The sequence below is a fragment of the Triticum urartu genome, chromosome 2 (genome assembly GCF_003073215.2).
Source record: "Triticum urartu cultivar G1812 chromosome 2, Tu2.1, whole genome shotgun sequence".
Lineage (NCBI taxonomy): Eukaryota > Viridiplantae > Streptophyta > Magnoliopsida > Poales > Poaceae > Triticum > Triticum urartu.
In genome coordinates, this window is record NC_053023.1 from 525,602,940 (window position 1) to 525,620,881 (window position 17,942).

At 46.8% G+C, this 17,942-nt stretch overlaps 1 pseudogene; it reads right to left on the bottom strand.

The window, feature by feature from the left end:
- LOC125541762 overlaps positions 1-9,541 on the bottom strand; it is a 49,199-nt pseudogene extending 39,658 nt beyond the window's left edge.
- Between the last annotated feature and the right edge of the window lie 8,401 nt (positions 9,542-17,942).

A 17,942-nucleotide genomic window follows, 5' to 3' on the forward strand; every position in this document is an offset into this window, starting at 1 on the left:
GTGGGCCCCCTGGTGGCTCTCCGACGCCCATCTTCTCCTATATGAAGTCTTTCTATGAGAAAAAAAATAAGAAGGAACTTTTCGGGACGAGACTCCGCCGCCACGAGGCGGAACCGTGGCGGATCCAATCTAGAGCTCCGGCAGAGCTGTTTTGCCGGGGAAACTTCCCTCCGGGAGGGGGAAATCATCACCATCGTCATCACCAACGCTCCTCTCATCGGGAGAGGGCAATCTCCATCAACATCTTCACCAGCACCATCTCATCTCCAAACCCTAGTTCATCTCTTGTATCCAATTCTTATCTCAAAGTCCGGGATTGGTGCTAGTAGGTTGCTAGTAGTGTTGATTACTCCTTGTAGTTGATGCTAGTTGGTTTAATTGGTGGAAGATCATATGTTCAGATCCTATATGCATATTATTACCCCTCTGATTATGAACATGAATATGTTTTGTGAGTAATTACGTTCGTTCCTGAGGACAAGGGAGAAGTCTTGCTATGAGTAGTCATGTGAATTTGGTATTCGTTTGATATTTTGATAAGATGTATGTTGTCTAGCCTTTAGTGGTGTTATGTGAACGTCGACTACATAACACTTCACCATTATTTGGGCCTAGAGGAAGGCATTGGGAAATAATAAGTAGATAATGGGTTGCTAGAGTGTCAGAAGCTTAAACCCTAGTTTATGCGTTGCTTCGTAAGGGGCTGATTTGGATCCATATGTTTCATGCTATGGTTAGGTTTACCTTAATACTTTTGTTGTAGTTGCGGATGCTTGCAATAGAGGTTAATCATAAGTGGGATGCTTGTTCAAGTAAGAACAGCACCCAAGCACCGGTCCACCCACATATCAAATTATCAAAGTATCGAACGCGAATCATATGAACGTGATGAAAACTAGTTTGACGATATTCCCATGTGTCCTCGGGAGCGCTTTTCCTATTATAAGAGTTTGTTCCGGCTTGTCCTTTGCTACAAAAGGATTGGGCCACCTTGCTGCACTTTATTTACTTTTGTTACTTGTTGCTCATTACAATCTATCTTATCACCAAACCATCTGTTACCACTTATTTCAGTACTTGCAGAGAATACCTTGCTGAAAACCGCTTATCATTTCCTTCTGCTCCTCGTTGGGGTCGACACTCTTACTTATCGAAAGGACTACGATAGATCCCCTATACTTCTGGGTCATCACTCACGAAGACCTAGGGCACTTGAGGAGGCCCATTGTTGGAATATACAAGCCAAGTTCTATAATGAAAATTTCCCACTAGTATATGAAAGTGACAAAACAAGAGACTCTCTATCATGAAGATCATGGTGCTACTTTGAAGCACAAGTGTGGCAAAGGATAGTAACGTTGTCCCTTCTCTCTTTTTCTCTCATTTTTTGGGCCTTTCTCTTCTTTTTTTATATGGCCTTTCTTTTTTCTTTTTTTTATTTCCTCGCTTGGGACAATGCTTTAGAAAATGATGATCATCACACTTCTATTTATTTACAACTCAATGATTAGAACTCGATGCTAGAACAAAAGATGACTCTATATGAATGCCTCCGGCGGTGTACCGGGATATGCAATGAACCAAGAGTGACATGTATGAAAGAATTATGAACGGTGGCTTTGCCACAAATACTATGTCGACTACATGATCATGCTAAGCAATATGACAATGATGAATGTGTCATGATAAACGGAATGGTGGAAAGTTGCATGGCAATATATCTCGGAATGGCTATGGAAATGCCATAATAGGTAGGTATGGTGGCTGTTTTGAGGAAGATATAAGGAGGTTTATGTGTGAAAGAGCGTATCATATCACGGGGTTTGGATGCACCGGCGAAGTTTGCACCAACTCTCAATGTGAGAAAGGGCAATGCACGGTACCGAAGAGGCTAGAAATGATGGAAGGGTGAGAGTGCGTATAATCCATGGACTCAACATTAGTCATAAAGAACTTACATACTTATTGCAAAAATCTACAAGTCATCAAAAACCTCGGCACTACGCGCATGCTCCTAGGGGGATAGATTGGTAGGAAAAGACCATCGCTCGTCCCTGACCACCACTCATAAGGAAGACAATCAAAGAACACCCCATGTTTCAAATTTGTTACATAACATTTACCATACGTGCATGCTACGGGACTTACAAACTTCAACACAAGCACTTCTCAAATTCACAACTACTCAACTAGCACGACTTTGATATTATTACCTCCATATCTCAAAACAATCATCAAGCATCAAACTTCTCTTAGTATTCAAAACACTCATAGGAATTTTTTTACTAATCTTGAATACCTAGCATATTAGGATTATTTAAGAAAATTACCATGCTATTTAAGACTCTCAAAATAATCTAAGTGAAGCATGAGAGATCAATAGTTTCTATAAAACAAATCCACCACCGTGCTGTAAAAGATATAAGTGAAGTACTAGAGTAAAACTATATAACTCAAAAGATATAAGCGAAGCACATAGAGTATTCTAACAAATTCCAAATCATGTATGGCTCTCTCAAAAGGTGTGTACAGAAAGGATGATTGTGGTAAACTAAGAAGCAAAGACTCAAATCATACAAGACGCTCCAAGCAAAACACATATCATGTGGTGAATAAAAATATAGCTCCAAGTAAAGTTACCGATAGAAGTAGACAAAAAGAGGGGATGCCTTCCGGGGCATCCCCAATCTTTGGCTTTTAGGTTTCCTTAGATTATCTTGGGGGTTCCATGGGAATCCCCAAGCTTAGGCTCTTGCCACTCCTTGTTCCATAATCCATCAAATCTTTACCCAAAACTTGAAAACTTCACAACACAAAACTCAAAGTAGAAAATCTCGTGAGCTCCGTTAGCGAAAGAAAACAAAAGACCACTTCAAGGTACTGTAATGAACTCATTATTTATTTATATTGGTGTTAAAACTACTTTATTCCAACTTCTCTATGGTTTATAAACTATTTTACTAGCCATAGATTCATCAAAATAAGCAAACAACACACGAAAAACAGAATCTGTCAAAAACAGAACAGTCTGTAGTAATCTGTAGCTAGCGCAAGATCTGGAATCCCAAAAATTCTAAAATAAATTTCTTGACGTGAGGAATTCATCTATTAATCATCTGCAAAAATAATTAACTAAATATCACTTTCCAAATAAAAATGGCAGCAGTTCTCGTGAGTGCTAAAGTTTCTGTTTTTACGGAAAGATATCAAGACTTTCCCCAAGTCTTCCCAACAGTTCTACTTGGCACAAACACTAATTAAACACAAAAAACACAACCTAAACAGAGGCTAAATAAATTATCTATTACTAAACAGGATCAAAAAGCAAGGAATAAAAATAAAATTGGGTTGCCTCCCAACAAGCGCTATCGTTTAACGCCCCTAGCTAGGCATAAAAAGCAAGGATAGATCTAGGTATTGCCATAATAGTAAGATAGATCATTAAAACTCATTTCATATTCTCTACATTCGGCAGCAAGTTTTCTTTGAGGCAAGCAAAAGTAATCAAAAGGGCTAAATTTAATGGGGCAAAAGTCCCCAAGATCAACCTTGGGAGGTATAGGTTCCTCCTTTGGTCCTTCGTATTGCATAACCAATTCATCATTATAAGCATTCTTTTGACAGAACTTTATGAGCCTATATTCAAGATAATATCCTAGTTCATTATTTCGGATGGCCAAATCATCATTAAGCTCAGAAATTCTATCAACTAAAACATTAGTAGGAACCCTTTTTCTAAGATTTTCATTGAAAGCGACATAGTCTAGAGATTGAAAACGCATTATTTCTTCTTGATCAAAAAGGATAGCCTCTATGGGAGGACGGCAAGCGTCCACCCTATAATGTGCAAAGATTTCTTTGGCCTCTTTTATTATGAATCTAAAATCATGTGCCAAAAAGATAGTAGCGACACGCTTAACAGAAGAATGCTCAATATTAGAAAATTCTAGGAAAATCCTTTGTATGCAAGGATGCATGTGCATGAATTGTCTTTCAAGTTCAACTACAAGCATGGGAATAGCGTCCGCAAGACTACTAGTTCTGTGAAGGATAGAACTACCCATAGAAGGTAAAGTACCGACACAAGTGAAGAAATCTTGAATAACTCCTTTTCCAATAATATTACCACTACCAACACGGAATATTTTTGTATGTAAGATGGGGGGTTCTTTAGCAGGAGCATCAGAATTTTTCATGATATTATTATTGTCCATATCGACAGTAATTTCCCCAATTTCAGACATAACGGCAGAAGGTGCAAAGGGCAAAAGGAGGCAAACGGGAAAGAGAGGGAGGATAGAGAGAGAGAGGGCGAATAAAACGGCAAGGGTGAAGTGGGGGAGAGGAGAACGAGAGGCAAATGGCAAATAATATAATGCGGGAGATAAGGATTGTGATGGGTACTTGGTATATTGACATTTGCGTAGACTCCCCAGCAACGGCGCCAGAAATCCTTCTTGCTACCTCTTGAGCAGTGCGTTGGTTTTCCCCGAAGAGGAAGGGATGATGCAGTAAAGTAGCGTAAGTATTTCTCTCAGTTTTTGAGAACCAAGGTATCAATCCAGTAGGAGGCTACGCGCGAGTCCCTCGTACCTGCACAAATCAAATTAATCCTTGCAACCAACGCGATAAGGGGTTGTCAATCCCTACACGGCCACTTACGAGAGTGAGATCTGATAAATATGATAACATAATATTTTTGGTATTTTTATGATAAAGATGCAAAGTAAAATAAAAGGCAATGAAAATAACTAAGTATTGGAAGATTAATATGATGAAGATAGACCCGGGGGCCATAGGTTTCACTAGTGGCTTCCCTCAAGAGCATAAGTATTCTATGGTGGGTGAACGAATTACTATTGAGCAATTGACAGAATTGAGCATAGTTATGAGAATATCTAGGTATGATCATGTATATAGGCATCACGTCCGAGACAAGTAGACCGACTCCTGCCTGCATCTACTACTATTACTCCACTCATAGACCGCTATCCAGCATGCATCTAGAGTATTGAGTTCATGAAAACAGAGTAACGCCTTAAGCAAGATGACATGATGTAGAGGGATAAACTCATGCAATATGATGAAAACCCCATCTTGTTATCCTCGATGGCAATAATACAATAAAGGACACCGCAAGATTGAACCCAAAGCTAAGCACTTATCCCATTGCAAGAAAGATCAATCTAGTAGGACAAACCAAACTGATAATTCGAAGAGACTTGCAAAGATACCAATCATACATAAAAGAATTCAGAGAAGATTCAAATATTGTTCATAGATAGACTTGATCATAAACCCACAATTCATCGGTCTCAACAAACACACCGCAAAAAGAAGATTACATCGAATAGATCTCCACAAGAGAGGGGGAGAACATTGTATTGAGATCCAAAAAGAGAGAAGAAGCCATCTAGCTAATAACTATGGACCCGTAGGTATGAGGTGAACTACTCACACTTCATCGGAAGGGCTATGGTGATGATGTAGAAGCCCTCCGTGATGGATACCCCCTCCGACGGAGCTCCGAAACAGGCCCCAAGATGGGATCTCGTGGATACAGAAAGTTGTGGCGGTGGAATTAGGGTTTTGGCTCCGTATCTGGTCGTTCGGGGGTACGTAGGTATATATAGGAGGAAGGAGTACGTCGGTGGAGCAACAGGGGGCCCACGAGGGTGGAGGGCGCGCCTGGGGGGGTAGGCGTGCCCCCCTACCTCGTGGCCTCCTCTTTTGTTTCTTGACGTAGGGTCCAAGTCTCCTGGGTCTTGTTTGTTGAGAAAATCACGTTCCCGAAGGTTTCATTCCGTTTGATATTCCTTTTCTTCGAAACCCTAAAATAGGCAAAAAAAACAGCAATTCTGGGCTGGGCCTTCGGTTAGTAGGTTAGTTCCAAAAATAATATAAAAGTGGATAATAAAGCCCAATAATGTCCAAAATAGTAGATAATATAACATGGAGCAATCAAAAATTATAGATACGTTGGAGACGTATCAGTCATCATCTGGAAGCTCAATGACATTGGGAGGAGCTGCTAAAAGATCAGTCGACCCCAGATTAATCGTCAGAATTTAATCGACTGAGTAACTGAAGACAGGATTACGAGAGTTGTACCCGGGTTGGAAGTGATTGCATCTTCCATTTCTTCATCTTCATACTTGTGGTTGGAAGTCCCGGAGGTAGCAGCACTACAAATTTCAAGATCCAGTCGGTCATGCCTATCACGATGGGTCGACCAAAACTCAACTCGTACTAAACCAAGAAATCAGGTCTGACTATTACCGGAAAACAGTAGGAATGGCCACTTTGATCTTGGGCAAGGCCTTCGGCGGTTTTGACGACGCAACTTTCAGTTGTTTCGGCGCCTTATCAGTCGGCGCTGGAAAGGTGCATCTTTCGGTTGCTTCGTTGCCCTCTCAGTCGGCACCGGAGAAGACGTACGAGGGCGCTTCGACGACTGCCAAGTCGGTGCGGTCGTTTTGTCATGGATGCTTGCCGGGTCGTGAGCGTGCTTGGATCGCTTTTTCCCTACGGGGAGGTGAGTCGACCTCTTCTTACTCACTCAGGTCGTCACTCTCCTCGTCCTCCTCTTCATCAGAGTGCCACTCGCCGCTCTCGCCTCCGCTCGCCTCCCCCTCCGGATCCTGCTCCTACTCCCTGTTGGGCATCGAGTACATCTCAGTAAGGGCCTGAATGACAACAAGCGAAGCAGAAATCAGTCGGTTGACAACAAGCAGTTACATGATAAGTCAAGAGAACACTCGACAGTTTAGAGTTAGACCTTGTCTGGTTGGCATGAGTTGTCGAGTGGAGGGACTCTCCTACCCCCTAGGGTTATCCTTGTTGCCAGTGATACCTCTCAGCCACTTCTCCACAGTGTCCTCGTCGACCTCTTCTGTGTGGATCCGAGTGGAGTCCTCAATACCCGAATACATCCACATCGGATGGTCATGAGCCTGAAGCAGCTGAATGCGTCGTTTAAGGAAGACCTCCAACAGATCCATGCCAGTCATGCCATCACGGATGAGTTGGACCACCCGCTCGACCAACACCTTCACCGGCGCTTTCTCCTCCGGGATCACTCTCAAGGCGGAGGGCTTCTCGACTCGAGCCATGGAGAAGGGGGGAAGTCCGGTCGACTTACCTGGAGTCGGCTGGTCTTTGCAATATAACCAGGTGGAAGTTCTTTTACCTCTCATTTGAATCCTCTCATTTGCAATATAACCAGCTAGAGTCAGGAAGGATCATGGCTGGGAAAGTTCTTTTACCTCTCATTTGAATCCCAAGGCCCCCACACATTTGGATCACGTGCGTCCTCTCATCACTCGGGTTGGCCTTCTTGACCGACTGAGAACGGCACGTGAAAATATGCTTGAAGAGGCCCCAGTGTGGTCTACAACCCAAGAAATTCTCGCACATGGACACGAAGGAAACAAGGTACACGATGGTGTTGGGGGAAAAGTGGTGGATTTGTGCTCCAAAGAAGTTCAAGAAACCTCGGAAAAAGGATGGGGTGGAAAAGAAAATATGTGGTCAACATGGGTGGCGAGGAGAACGCGCTCACCCTCCTGTGGATGCGGTTCGGTCTCGCCCCCGGAAGCCATGCCGATTCGTGGGGAATCAGTCCCCCTCAACCAGATCGTCGATGTCGTCCTGGCGAATCATCGACTGAATCCAGTCGCCCTGGATCCAGCCGCACGGCAGACCGGACCTCGACGAAGATCCGCCCCGGCTGGACTTCTTCCCCTTCCCCTTCGCCGTCACCTTCTTTGCATGCTCCAAGGCCACCGTCTTCTCCTTCCCCATGGCAGCGGGCGGAGCTCGAACAGAGCGGCGGCGCCGGGAGCAGAGGGAGATGTGGTGGAGAAAATGGGGGAGAAAGAGGAAGAATGGGAACGCACTATGCAAAAAACCTCGATCTGGCACCTTATATGAGGTCACTTCCAAGTGGCTAACCAGTCGGCCCAAGCGATCCTACCGAATCCCGCAATAGTCGCGCATGCGATACGTGGCGAAAAAGGTGGCACGGTGATCGAGGCGGCCCTGCCTAATCCAACCCAATTACTGCGGCCTCCTCCGCCCCGCGCGCTTCCCAAAATTCGAATCCCACAAGATCCGCGAGCAGCAGAGCAGCCTATCAGACGGAAGATTTTTCCCATGTCAGCACTCGGAGCTTAGCAGTAAAAGTTCACTCGACAAAACCATGAATCGATTAAGGCGACTGAAAAAGAAGTTGCAGTCATCATGATTGCTCATTTGGTCCCAATCAGGTGCTTCCGAAGCGCGAAAATTGAATCAAAGGTGTTCTCAACTCCTTCTCCACTCAAACCCTGAACCATTTGGGGGCTAATGATGAAGCTATGTACCTAGGGTAGGGTCATAGGCCTGACCTAGACACCCTCCCCTAGGACATCATCCTAAAACCAGAAGCACCAGAAGGATAGCATCATCCACTCGACTACGAGACATTCCACTCGGAAGACTCAAAGTCACTCGACCACGACAATTATCACTCGACCAATAGAAGATCTAAAGTCACTCTGCACGACAATGGTCGGACGTTTTCTTCATAGACTTAATAGGCATTTATGTCAATTAATTGCTAGCGTTATCAGTAAAGCCCCCCTCTTGATGTACCTTAAAACCCTTGTAACGTGAGCTGGCTGGGGTCTAGGCGCACTCTATATAAGCCACCCCCTCCACTGGCACAAGGGTTCGCACCCCTTATAAACACATGCATACATAATCCAGTCGACCGCCTCCGGGCACCAAGACGTAGGGCTGTTACTTCCTCCGCAAAGGGCCTGAACTCATAAAACTCGCGTGTACAACTTCGCCATAGCTAGGATCTTGCCTCCTCATACCTACCCCCATTCTACTGTCAGTCTTAGATCCACGACAGTAGCCCCTCCTGAACTACATGTAGCTCCGCGGGTGCTGGCTAGTAAAATTAGTGTTGTCATGTCCGTACTCACCTGAATGATACCTTATTGATCACCCTATCATCATGAATGGTCTTCTTATCCATTCTACAGCAGTGAAACCAGAGTTGTCAACATGAAAACAACGGAACAAGCAATATCTTAGAAACATAATTTCCGCTCGATAACACTATGCCTGTCAAACATGGCCATTGTCTGTCATAATTGGCGACTGGTAGTTAAAAGTTCACAGCAAGAGCAAGAAGCAACAGCAATCAGGCTCAGACATACAAAGTAAGATTTACGACAAATTCCCGCAGCTCCTCGCCAACCTTCAGCTGCTCAAGCGCACTCCACCCATTGACTTTTATGCTGATTCCTGCCCCCGTTGCCCTCAAGCTCTCGGCCTTCTCGAGAACAAGGCTGTCTATACCTTTTCTGCATTTGACATTTTCGGCTAAGCTACTGAAATACTCCAACACTATCCCTGATTGAACTCATTGCATAAAAGGATCATACATGTGAAGAGGAAGTGCAATTGCAAGGCCACAGATTCCACCCCCGATGATTAGAACACCGTGAATCTCCTCTTCTCCGGTCCCCATCTCCTTCGTGGCTGCCATACAAGCTGAAAGCGAATCAAGAAAATTAATGAAGTAAAGGATTGTTTAGTGATGCAAAGCTGCAGTTCCACATGACTCAAGAGCTTATCCTATGCCTTGACACCGCTTAGGAAAATAGGTCCCTATCTAATGCAGAGTGGGAGCTACGTAAAAAGCTCAAGCTACGGCTGTTAGGTTTAGATGAGATCGAGCGGGTGCGAAAGAAGCAGAGCTCCCGCATCAATTGGCTTAGGGCGGGCGATGCCAGCACAACTTTCTTCCATGCCAAGATCAATGCAAGACGGTGAAATTTTTTCATCTTATTGCTTAAGAAAGGGAACTGCAGAGTGACTGATCACAAGAAGAAAGAGGAGGTGATCAACGACCATTTTCATAGCATCATGGGTATGAAGCTCACGCGCACTTGCACAATCAACTGGGATGCGATCAACTTGCCGCAGATCGACAACAAGGGAATGGATCTTCCATTCTCTGAAGAGGAGGTCTGGCAAGCAATCAAGTAAACACCGACGGATCGCCCCGAGTCTAGATGGCTTTTCGGGGATTTTCTACCAAAGCTGCTGGGATACTATCAAGCAGGATATCATCGGTGCCCTAAATCAGTTCTACCACATGAACTGGTCAAACTTAGGGATCCAGAACTCTGCAAATGTAGTGCTCCTACCTAAGATTGCTGAGGCCTTCGAAATCAGACAGTTCAGGCCAATCAGCTTGGTGCATTCCTTCGCAAAGCTCATTGCCAAGATCCTGTCCATCAGACTTGCACCTAGAATGGCCAGCATCATATCTCCTGCCCAGAGTGCCTTCCTAAAAAATAGATGCATCCATGACAGCTACCTATTCATCAGGAACGCCGCACCAGTTTCCATAGAAAAAAGAAGCAGATGCTGTTGTTTAAGCTGGACATTGCCAAGGCTTTTGACTCAATCTCATGGGAATACCTGCTGGAGCTGCTGCAAAATCTAGGTTTCTCGCTCACGTGGTGCAACTGGATCTCCGTGCTCTTGGCCTCGTCCTCCTCTGTTGTCCTCCTCAATGGAATCCCATGCCCAATGATACAACACATGTGTGGCCTACGGCAGGGGGACCCTCTGTCCCCGTTCTTATTCATCTTGGCGATCGACACGCTGCATCGTGTTCTCGAGGCAGCACAAAGCTCTGGACTCCTAACACCCCTTCCTGGTAGGGATGCCATTGAGACTCAGTCTGTATGCCGATGCCGCCATTCTCTTCTCCAACCCCAACGGAGAGGATGTCTCCTGCCTCCTGGATATCATGCATCACTTTGGCGAGGCCACAGGGCTGCGGATGAACCCCCAAAAGTCAATTGTTGCTCCCATCCAATGCCAGGAGATCGATCTAGACCAAGTCCTAGTGGACTTTGTTGGGGCACGCGTTGCCTTCCCGATCACATACCTTGGCCTTCCAATAACCTTAGGTAGGCTCAGAAAGCTGCACCTGCAATTCGTCTTCGATAAAATTAGGGCAAAGTTAGTCAGCTGGAAAGGTAGACTGATGAACGTCGCCGGCAGACGCACACTCCTGCGTTCGGTGCTTACGGCTATGCATATATTTGCGCTCACCACAATCCATACAAGCGTCGGCTTCCTGAAGGACATAGATAAAATCTGCAGAAAGTTCCTTTGGGCGCAAGAAGAAAACCTTACTAGTGGCAAGAGCAAGGTCAGCTGGCGCGAAGTGTGCTCCTCGGTGGAGCTGGGTGGTCTCGGGATCCATGATCTCCAAAAATTTGCCAGAGTGCTCCGTCTCCGTTGGCTCTGGCTGTCCTGGGCTGAACCAACCAGGCCTTGGATCGGCTCGGCCATTCCATGCGACGAGCGGGACCGACCCCTTTTGCTGCTGCCACAATTGTCAGGATTGACAACGGCGAAACTGCTTTGGTCTGGGAATCAACATGGATGGGGACACTCCCTTTGCGAGAAATTGCCCCGGCTGTATCGACGAACAAGAGCAAAGACCCGATATGTTAGGGAGGTGCTGCATGGACACAGATGGATCCAGGACATCAGAAGACCACCTTTCTCTGATGATTTCCTAGAGCAGTTCCGCTGTCTCTGGAGACTGGTCCGGAATGCAGAGGCAAGCCTCACCGCCGGTGTCGCGGATTCGATCACCTGGCAAACAACCGCATCAGGAGCCTACTCCGTTGCGGCCGCTTACAAGCTGCAGTTTGTTGGCAGGGTAGACTCTCCTTTCCCAAACATGTTCTGGCGGGCTTGCCCCCCCCCTCGCTGCAAGTTTTTCATCTGGCTGCTCATGTTGGATAGGTTGTGGTGTGCTGATCGCCTACAACATCGCGGCTGGCCAAACAACTATTTCTACCCACTATGCCTGTGAAACTTAGAGACCTCGCTGCACATTCTTTGGGAATGTCCGCATGCTAGGACGATCTGTCAAAAGGTTGCTGCTTGGGCAGGATGCAGTTCACTTGATCCCATTGGTTGGTAAAAGCCAGAAAACTTCAAAGAGACGTGGATATCAATTGTCTCCAAGACGACGGCAGAACAAAAGAAGGGCATCAAATCGATGATGATTCTAGTGTCATGGAGGATATGGCTCGAGCGAAACAACAGAATCTTCAACAACAAAGTATCCACGGTGGAAACCTCATTAAGGGAGATACGAGGAGACTTGGATATGTGGAGACTGGGGGCACGATCTGCTTGCTGTTGTCCTTCGGGGACCCAGGCTGAGAGATTTTTCGCATGTGATGTTTCTTCCTCTTTTTCTTCTTTTTAGTTTCCTCTTCTTTTTCCTTCTTATGACCGCCTTGATCAATGTACATATTGCTCCCTACATATCATAATGAAAAAGCCCAACGTTGCTGGTCTCCCTTAAAAAAAAGGACGCCGATAAGTGCCACACGTGTGGGCGTTAGAGAGTCCGCCCACACATTTTGTGTGGTGTATAAGAGGAACAGCCCACACACCTACGTGTGGGCAAAACAATTAGCGCCCACACGCCTCTTTTTTTCCCTCCCGATCCCTCTCACACGCGTGCGTGTGGGCGAAGTTGATAACGCCCACACGCCCGTATGTCAGGCCTCGTACCTCCTGGTCCCGCACGCCACGCGTGACGGTCACCGTGTGCCCGCAGTTGCCATGGTCCAGACCCTCGTCCATGTTCGTTTAATTGCAGTTGCCATGTCGCTGAACTACGGTTTCCATGTCGGACAACTGCAGTTGCCATGGTTACTCAACTGCAGTTGCCATGTATGGTCTGATCTAATGTAGTTGCCATGATTTCATAACTTTAGGAGTTGCCACATACTAACACTAGGCAGTTGAGAGAGTTGCCATGTGATCACAAGCATGCTAGGGCAGTTGCCATGTAAAAAGGAAGAGTTGCCATCTGCTTATGTGCACGTTAGGGCAGTTGCCATGTACCATGCAAAAACATATGGCAACTCGGTAAAACAGAGTTGCCATCTGCTTACGTGCACACTAGGCAGTTGCCGTGTACCCTGCAATACACATGGCAAACTCGGATAAAAAAAGAGAGTTACCACCTGCTTATAAAAGCACACTAGGGGCAGTTGCCATGTGCAGTGTAAAAACACATGGCAAGTAGCAGCTTGGGTGTGGGAGAGGAGAAAGGCGTGTGGGCAAGATGCCAAATGCCCACACACTAGCCATTGTGTGTGCGTGCAAAGTGGCGTGTGGGCGAACTGCTGAACGCCCACACACCAGCCCCTCCTGTGTGGTGAAACGGCCGTGTGGGCGACCGGCTGAACGCCCACACACCAGGCCAGTCCTACGTGGCACTAGAAACATGTCAAGATTCGTGCGCTCACGAACGGACGCGGATCCACGCGTGTGGGCGAGATGCAAACGCCCACAGGTGGACGTTAACATTTTCGGAAAAAAAAATAATGGAGTTCCGTAGGTGGGCAGTGGACAGTGCGGCACAGCTTCAGACTAGCTGTGAATGATGCAAAAATGGGGAAAATTGTATGGCTCCTTGATCAGATCAACTACGGATCGACCGCGGTGAGCCTGTGACCATAGGTTGTCGCCATCTCAAAGGATTCCGCTACTGACATTAAGCTACCAATCTTAAGTCAAGAGCCAAAGCCAGCACGAGGCAAAAGCGTTCTCCACTAGTATTACGAATCCAAGTGTTCCACGCCGTAGATGAGGCGGGATCAGATGCCACTCGGTTCAGAGCGACACTTCCCATCCAAGAACAGGCTACATATTCCATAACTTTACTTGGATATTTACTTAATCATCAAAGCCAAATGGCTCGAACTAAACAGTACAAGTCGATAATAAGAAAAGCTGCTCTCTGTGGCCGATGTCCCGGCTTCCCGCGCGCCTTGCTCTCCCTAGCTCCGGCGGACACACTTCCCCCGGCCACTGGCCATTCCCGGCTTCCACACGCAGGTCTCCTTTGCCCCGTCTTGTTGTACTCTATCTTTTACTCCCTCCGTTTGGAAATACTTGTTCTAAAAATGATTGTTTCTATATCTGTTTTAGTTCTAGATACAACCATTTTTCAAACAAGTATTTCCGAACGGATGGAGTACAAGCAAGATATAACCTGGATTTGAAATTTTAAACTCCGAAGAGCATGGGCATCCACCTTGGATTTGAAGTTTTAAAACGAAATTGGAAAGAATTCACAAAGCGTTGCTTTTGTGGTAACGAATGAGTCTTGGAGCATCTATTTGTTCACTGCCCACTTGCCAAGCTATTATGACAATCTATCCATATAATTTTTAATCTAACTTCACCCATGAGTAGTACGGATATGTTTGGACATTGGTCGCACTCCGATGCAACCTCACCGTCGAGACACTTCACCCTTCACACCTGGGTGACCTCGCGCCATTGCAGCGGGAGGCCATTCAGCGCCTTGTCGTTGGCTTGTCTGCCCAGGCCCCGGGAGAGGTGGTCGTCCGCGATCACCTCTACGCCGCCGTGTTCGCCCTGGTTGCGCGCGTGTGCTTCGGCGACGGTGTTGACGAACGCCATGTGAGCGCCATGCAGCGGGTGATACAAGAGTTCATCGTCGCCACCGGGGAGCTCAACGGCATCCCCCTCGGCTCCAGGCTAGCTAGGCTCGTCCACCGGAGGCGGCTGCGCCATCTCCTCGCTTTCCCTGAGTTAAAACACAGGTTTAGGGTTTTGCATGGGTGGTTGACATCCAGCCTCACGTCTCAATATATAAATAATCACAGTTACAATTACCTACGTATACAAATACATGTACAAGGACAATATATTAGACCCTACTTTACATGCCCCCTCAATCTGAACTATATACAAGATTCAGATTGGTTCTAAAGCGGTCTAGCATCTGTCTAGTAGCGGGTTTAGTAAATAGATCCGCTAACTGATCATCTGTAGAAATAAACCTGACTTCCAGTTCACAAGCAGCTACTCGTTCTCTCACAAAATGGAAATCGATCTCAAGTGTTTAGTCTGAGCATGGAACACTGGATTCGTTGTCAGGTAAGTCGCCCCTAAGTTATCACACCACAATATAGGAGTGCGCTGCCGTGGGAATCCAAGTTCTGTGAGAACTGAGTCTATCCAAATGGCTTCAGCTGCGCCATTGGCCAATGCCTTATACTCTGCCTCGGTGCTTGATCTCGAGACTGTGGGTTGCTTCTTCGAGCTCCAAGATACAAGATTGGGTCCAACAAATATGGCAAAACCACCAGTGGAGCGCCTATCATCAACACAGCCTGCCCAGTCTGCATCGATGAATATACTCGCTCCAGTGAATCTGGACTTACGAATCCATAGTCCCATGTCTAGCGTACCTTTGACATATCTCATAATATGCTTCACTGCTTCCCAATGATCATCTGTTGGCTGAGACAGGAACTGACACACTTTGTTCACCGCGAAGGAGATATCAGGACGAGTGAGGGTCAAATACTGAAGTGCTCCAACCACACTGCGATACCGAAAGGAGTCATCTCTACCCAGTAGTGCACCACTATGACGTGAGAGACTCTCGGATGTAGCAAGCGGAGTGGAAGTGGCCTTGCAGTTCTCCATGTTGACGCGATGAAGAAGATCCAAAGCATACTTTTTCTGCGTCAAGGTCATGCCCCCTGAATGAAAGGACGCTTCCAAACCAAGAAAGGACTCGAGGCGACCCTAATCTTTGATGGGAAAGCTAGCAGACAACGACTGCACAAGACGATCCACCACGGTAGGGGTAGAACCACCAATCACAATATCATCAACGTACACCATCATTTATATCTGTATAATACCCTAGGAGAAGATGAACAAAGATGCATCTGATCTGGAGGCAACAAAACTGAGCTGCGAAAGGTGCTGACTCAAATGAGCATACCATGCATGGGGCGACTGCTTGAGACCACAAATAGACCACTGAAGTTTGCAGACATGAGAGGGATAAGTGGCATCGTCGAACCCAAGGGGCTACTGCATATACACATCTTCAGCTAAGAACCCATGTAAAAAGGCATTGCTCACATCAATCTGTCGGAGGCTCCAACCACGAGACAAAATAAGAGACAGAACCAAGCAAACCGTGGCAGGCTTCACCATCGGGCTAAAAGTATCTCCATGGTCAATCCCATGTTGTTGAGTGAAACCGCGAGCAACAAGATGAGCTTTGTGCTTATCAAGACACCCATCTGGACGATGCTTGATTTTGAAAATCCACTTGTAGCTCACAATATTAACACCAGGTGGCCGAGGTACCAACACCCAGGTGTTAGTGTGACGGAGAGTAGCAAACTCCTCGAACATGGCGGCACGCCAAGCAGGTTCACCCAGAGCATCACGATGGGAAACTGGCGCGGCGAAGAAGGCACGGCGGCGAGAGTCATACAGAACCGTGCCATCAGTGTAAGATTTCTCCTTGCGCGTATGATCACGATGGCGTGTAACCATAGCATGCGCCGGAGCTGCATCGCCGGTAGGAGAAGGCGGCGGCGACGAGGCCTCGGCCGAGGGTGCCGCGGCTGAGGAAACCTCAGCAAGAAGCGACACGGGCCGAGAGACAATGGTGGGCTGGACCAGCCCAGGCGAGGGTGGCGGCCTGGGCGGCGCACAGGGCGAGGGTGGCAACCCAGCCGCGTCTGCGGGCGCTCCCTCTAGCGAGGCAGCCACGCCGGCCTCGGGCGGCGGGACATGCACGTCGGGCGCATAAGGAGGCTTCGGAGCAGCAACATGTGCCTGGGGGGAACTCAAAACAATATCACCTACAAAGGACAAGTTAGGTGACAAATAGGACAGGTCATATTTACGCACATGGACATCTGAAACCGGTTCATCGGAGGGGAAAGTGAGTGCATGTTCAAGAGAAGCAGGATCAACCGAGACGCCAGGTTGGGAGTAAGGAAACACAGTTTCATCGAAAACAACATCACGAGAGATGTATATCCGACCGGAGCTACGGTCAAGACACTTATAGCCCTTATGCAAAGGACTATAGCCAAGGAAAAGACACATCTTGGAACGAAATTCAAGCTTGTGAGCATTGTACTTGCAGAGACTAGGCCAGCAAGCACACCCAAAAATCCGAAGGGAGGAGTAGTTGGGCTGAACGTGAAACAGACGAAACAGAGGCGTGTCCTTATTGAGAACCGGAGTGGGCATACGGTTGATGAGGTAACATGCCATAAAGCATCATCCCAAAACCGAAGTGGAAGAGAGGAGTGCGCAAGCAAAGCAAGACCGGTCTCGACCAAATGTCGGTGTTTGCGCTCAGCAATACCGTTCTGCTGAGAGGTATGTGGACATGACACTCGGTGAGAGATGCCCGTGCGCTGAAAGTAGCGATGGAGTTTGTGGTATTCACCACCCCAATCGGACTGAACAACCTTGATTTTATAATCCAGAAGGCATTCGACATGAGCCTGAAAGTTGCAGAAAACTTGCTCAACATCAGACTTGTGTTTGAGAAAATAAATCCAAGTGAAGCGCGTGTAGTCATCAATAAAACTAACATAATACTTGTACCCTCCCGATGAAGCAAGAGCGGGACCCCAAACATCTGAATGTATTAATTCAAGAGGTACAGTAGTGATATGAAACGGAGTAGAATAAGGTAGTTGATGACTCTTAGCACGTTGACAGGCATCACAAACTAACGGTGAATTATTTGAACTAGAACACGGAAGTTCATGACTCCGAACAATGGAAGTGACCACATTATTTGTAGGATGACCAAGATGTTGATGCCATTGCGACGACGAAACTTGAACACCAGAGTGGGCATGGCGAGATGATGAAGATGACACACGAGCGAAAGGGACCGGATAGACCCCCTCCGGTAACTTCTACCGTGAAGGGTGACGCGCCTGGTTGCTTTGTCCTTAACAAGGATAAAACGACGGTGAAATTCAACAAACACTTCATTATCACAAAGACGATAAATAGAGAGAAGA